The following is a 6,000-nucleotide window of genomic DNA, read 5'->3' on the forward strand; positions in this document are numbered from 1 at the left end:
AGTTGAAAGGCCCTTTTTAAATATCCAAAAACATAACCCTAGGAGATGGAATGCCAAAACACCTGTGGGCCCCACTAGGGTTAGTTGGTACATCAAATTCCCAATGTCATAACTTTTGCATACAAAATATGTTTGATGCACTTGGTAGCCCATTGGAAACGTCTAGCTAAGAATTACACATTTTGAACAATCCAGGTTTTGCTTATAGCTATAGCCTCAGTCGTTGCCAAGTAAAAAAAAACATCGTTTAGGGCCTCAAAACTACCCTGAGAGTTTAGGACCTAAAAAATTGTTGAAATCTACCAAGATGGGGAACTGTACTTTGAGCCAATGGAGTATGTGCATGGCCACCAATATCCACATGGATCATAAAAAATATGGAATCATACATATTCTTGACTATTAAAGTTTACAAAAATGTACATACTTGTTGATGGTGCTGAAAATCCGTCAACCAAAACCCTAAGGTAACCTTAAACCTATTTTAGGTTGAAAGTTGGCCCTTCAACCTGGAAAGGGGTCTCTCCATAAAAATAAACTACTCTATGGTCACTGTAGTATAAGGTTTTGTGCATTTGAGTTCAGGTGGCCAGATTTAGGTCTAGGGATAAATTGGTTGGGTGATCTTCAAAACCATTGGGCATGGAGTCTAGTGATTAAACAAATGAGATCACAGATCTAACGAGGGAGTTGTACAAAGAATGAAACTCACAAGTCCTTTGACTGTTTGGGATATTTAGAATAAAGGATGACTAGAAGAAAACCAAGTTTATAAGTGACTAGAATAACAAATATTAATGACTGATAATTTCAAGAGAGGAGCATCAAAGAAATCCAATCTCATAAACTAACATTCTTAGACATTGAAGAAAGCAAATATATAATAGAGAAAAACTGACAGGGAGAAGTAACACATGAATTTCCTAATAATTTCTCATTAAACACTATGAATACATTCAATATTGCTCAAATATATTTAGACTAAAAGTGTTTTTCCAATAAAAGCCAACCCTTCTTCATTTTATACAAAACCGTATTTATAGACATTACAAATTGATAACAATAAAATAGATCAAGCGTATCTCTCAAATACATGCATATAAAAATTTCCAAACCTATCTACATCTAAAGATAATGTTGTTGTTGGAGTCGTTGCTGGAGATAAGGAACAACAAGTCGAATTTTATGAGGTGGCATCCAAGTCACCAATTGTCCATGAGCTTTTCCCTCACGAATTCCTAAAAAATAGGGTCAAATGATCCCTTCGAAACTCCAAATATGTGACATCTGTTAAAAAACTGAGAGAGGTTTTTATAAATGGGTCCATTTTAGACAAAAAAATCTTCCAGTTTCGTAAATTTTGTTCCCATTTGTCAGGGATATTATTTTGAAAACAATTACTAAAACAGCATTGTAAAATTCTGAAAAACAACCTTTCAAATATCCCTTATAATATTCCAAGCTTTAACACCTATTAGAAAATAGAGAGAGGTTTTTCTAAATGGGTCCATTATGGACAAAATCCTCCTTCAGGTTTGGAAAATTTGTTTCCATCTATTCAAAAACCTCTCCCTAAGTTACTCCCTTTTACAGGAAAAATAGTTTAAAAAATAGAGTTTTTTAACTGTCCATTTTTATAGAAAAACACTGATAAGCCCATTGTGAGCGAATTCCTTCTGAAAATATAATCAGAATACTTAAAATGCTATCATAAATTTTCCCCGTTTATTACAATGTAAATGCTGACACTGCAATTGTTAGCATTTTCTAAAAAATTTAAAAAACGAAGTATGTTGTGATAACATGGTACATAGGACCCATTGGTACCAAATTTTCCTCTCAAAATGAACCATAACTCTGATTTTAGAATATGATTTGCGACACTTCCCATGCTAAAAGACGAAATTTTCGAGGGTAAGAGAAAAGTGCAAATGATGCTTACAAAATGTGAATGACATTGAAAGTGACATATGCTAGAGCGAGGATAACATGAAAACAACACTTATTAAAGTGAAAAAAGGAAAAATAGACAATCGTAAACATGAAAGTGACACTTGTGAAAGAAAAGGTGTGCAAAAGTGACAATTGGAAAAGTTCACCGAAATAGAAGTGCAATCATAACCAAAAGTGAAATACTACCAATTGAAAGTGCGCACTAACTGTCAACATAGTTTGAACATTACACATGCATTATCTTGATGGACTGTGCTATGCCTATTCAAGCTTACATAAAAGAATGTGCTCACGGGCTTATTATAGAATGAACATGTGTGAGCAAGTGACTTTGACACTCTGAAACCGAGAGGGAGACTTAAACACTTAGCAAAACATTCATTGATCATGAAGGGACTATGGAACAACAAATCACTAGATCCTCAGTAGGCTCCAAAATTCACGTGTAGGAAAAATTTTGGAGGGTGTTGATCACAATGTCAACAATACTTTACCTACAACACTCCTTTTTAATTCCAAAATTTTGTAATATGTAATTAAGACAAATAATGTTGGAAGATCAACATGGAAATTTTGTCAGATTTTCATTTTATCTAATAATTCATATTTATTTAATGTATTTCTATGTCTAAAGAATAGAGTGGCCAAAACAGGGCTTGTGAAGTTTCCTATCTACTTGAATTAATTTCTTAGATCTTTGATTCAGAATGAGAAGAATGAAAAAAGTGGCACCAAATTGCTTGACCACGCAACCTAAGGGGGGACGCTGAACTCCCATAGTAAGAAATGTGAATCTAAGGAAATAGATGGATGGAGAGAATAGATTGAGCAAAACAATGAGAGAGAATAGCAAGAGAGCGAGAGAAAACAAATAGACAAAGAGGAAGAATGAGAAGAGAGCTACAAAGAAGTGCAAGAGAAGTGTGTACAAGTTCACCATATGAAACCCGCGGGAATAAAAGAGAAAACCACACATGAGCTTATGAGTGTGATATGACAATGGGGTAACAAAGAGCCCATTGAGTCATATAAGACATGTGTGAAATTGTGACTAATTGAATTGGTTAAGGAAATCAGTGAAGAAGCCTTCAACCCAAGTTAGAGGGCTAGGAATAATTTTCTGATGGTTTGTCTTATTTGAGCACATAAGGCTCTGAGAAGAGGATAAGCACTAAGGGAATCATATATCAATTAAGGGCTCCTTTTTGTGTTGTGTAGGCTCATGATGGCCATACTTTTCTCTGTTAATATTCCCTAGCTTAGTAATTGAAGAGCAGAATCATGATTCTTTTATGTGAAGGAGAGTGGCCTTCATGTCCTATACCTTGATTTGAAATATGTAGAACCCTAATAGGGTATTTCCCTTAAGGAAACAAATTTGGCTCGATGATGTCCAACTACAAGAAAAAGATAGTGTAGTTGTGCCTATGATTGGGTAGAGAGTGGCTCTCCCTTTTTCAGTTTCTTGAAAACTTTAGTAAATCAAAGACGCGTACATATCTCTTTGTGTTGGCTTGATGGGGCTTGACCCAGGTTCAATGTTATCTGTGCCAACCAACAAAACCCTAACTATTGGGTCTTTTGGGAACAACCTGCATAGCGCAGGCTGCAGTCTCACTTGAAGTAGTATTGGGGAATGACAGAACTAGGTTTCTGCATCCAGAGGCCTATGTGATACATTCTTGTGGTTTCTATGGCTTAGATCTACCTTCGTGAACCCTTAACCCCTCCGAATAGACAATTACTGTAATTGTGCTTAAACGACTTCCATGTCTTCTCGAAGGATTTTAATCATTCATAACATGCATAAATATTACTAATCTACTACTTTTGCACACTAGATAAGCATTAATTCATATAAAGTTAACAAAGAGCGTAATCATAAATACTTGCAGAAATAAGAAATAATACACAGATGCATTAGAATTGGCTCAAAACTGTCTTTATTAAGTATAATCAATTTAGTAAAGACTTATTTTCCATGCGCACTCAACAAAAGGGGCCCGCACATTCAGCCTATGGACTTGCCAAGGTCTCCACCCACTTAGCTACATGAGCCTTCCCCTTTCACCTAAGTACAAGAAACAAACCTTTCCCGCCTTAGCTTCTTGCCCAAAACAATGATCTTCTTTCTTAGTTATCTTTAGACTCGCTATGACTCATCTATATATAGAAATTTTATTACAATACCATGGTCCGCGGACCATGGGTGGGTATCAAAACCTTCCTATCACTTACCCACCTAAGGGACTAAAGCCCCTTTGACTCATACTATCTTCACGCTCCGCTTCCACATTTCATGGAGACTTTACATTCTTACCAAAAAGATATTACAAAATTTACCCAAACTTTGACCAAAACTTAACCCTAGGGACCCCATCCCAATAGGTCCCCAACACAAATTGGGTGACTCACCCTCAAGTCACTCGACTGGTGCTGCAATCTTGTTTTGGACTTCGCGGAACTCCATCTTCAAAACCTGAAAATCCGATGTACCCTGCACCGTGGCCTCCTATGAATTATCCATTTTCCCCTTTTGGCGAACCTTTGTGGGGTTTTTTCGTGGTGACTGTCTTACCGGAACGTGTTGCGGCTTTTTTTGTTTCTTCTCAGCGGCAAACGGCTTAGGCTTGGGCGACCTAGGCACCATTGGAATAGGGGGCGGGACTTCAGCGGTTACGGCTTCAACGACTATGGCTTCAGAAATTGCGGCTTCGGTTGCAGGGTGAGTTTCAGCCATTCTGTCCAAGAAGGCCTTTCGAGAAATTTCGGATATGTTATCTAACCCTGGGTGTGAGAAAAGTTCTTCCCAATCAGGCTTGTTCATAGACTTTAGCTTGTGGTGCAACACAAGGCTAGAAAGCTCACAATTGATTTTCAGAGAGAAAAGTGTTCTAATGTAGGGTGGCATGCCAGATTTATAGGAGATTTCAAATTCAAATCCGACCGTTCCCTCCAATTTTCGATCATTAATGCATCTTTGGCGGTAGATTTCCAAAGATTTTCACCATAAATGCAGCCTCCCTACTCCTCCTAACGGAAATTTAGCCATCCAATCATCTACAGTGCACCCAACGACTACTTTTTGACCTGGCTACACAGTACCAACCTTCATGGCACAACCCTCTTGGTGCAGCTCCTCCTGGCGCCTCTCTTGCTTCCGTCGCGCACCCCCCTTACTTCGTCTTTTCAATTCTCGGGCAGTGTAGTTTATAGTCCTGTACTTCCTTGCAACTGCCTGGAGTACTAAGACTATCCCACCATCATATAGTCATTGCATAGGGGCGAGATCACCCTTGTACAACTTCAATCTATTGCCATTGACTTTTCGCGGAAACAATTCTCCATTTAGCTTCGCGAGCTGAATTGCGCCACCATTTGTAATTTATTTGATGACATAGGGTCCCATCCATTGCATTTGAAACTTTCCGGGAAATTTTGTAAACTTGCTATCATATAACAAAACCAAATCGTTCACCTGAAAGGTGCGCTACTTTATGTGTCGATCATGCCATGCATTCTCACACTCCTTTTGCACCTGTTGGTGAAATCTTGCTAGAAATTGATCTTCCCTCCAATTCCATTAGCTGCGCGAGGCGTTCCTCCATAGTCTTACGATCAACCATATCAATCAGTGCTGCAATCTGTAGACTCGACACATTATACTCCATGGGCATTATAGCCTCTATCCCATAGACCAACCTAAACGGAGTTTGGCCTGTCAAATTTTTACACGTTGTCCTATATGCCCATAGGACTGCTAGTATGTGTACATCCCAATCATTCCTTTTCGCATTGCAAACCTTCATCAACACGCTCTCCAAGATCTTATTGAATGCTTCAATCATTTTGTTAGCTTGAGGATGATAGGGCATACTCTTCTAATGATAAACTTGGAATTCTTCAAGCATTGCGACAATCGTTTCATTTAAGAAATGTGTACCCCTATCGCTCATCAGTATCTTAGGACACCCAAACCGAGTCAAGAAAAATTTGAAAAGGAACTTCACAGCTATAGCAGTGCTATAGTCTTTGACCAGTTGTGCT

This window comes from Pinus tabuliformis, chromosome 3_2 (assembly GCF_031772625.1).
Source record: "Pinus tabuliformis cultivar Carrire ecotype Pingquan chromosome 3_2, CPIR1, whole genome shotgun sequence".
In the NCBI taxonomy this organism is placed as follows: Eukaryota; Viridiplantae; Streptophyta; class Pinopsida; order Pinales; family Pinaceae; genus Pinus; species Pinus tabuliformis.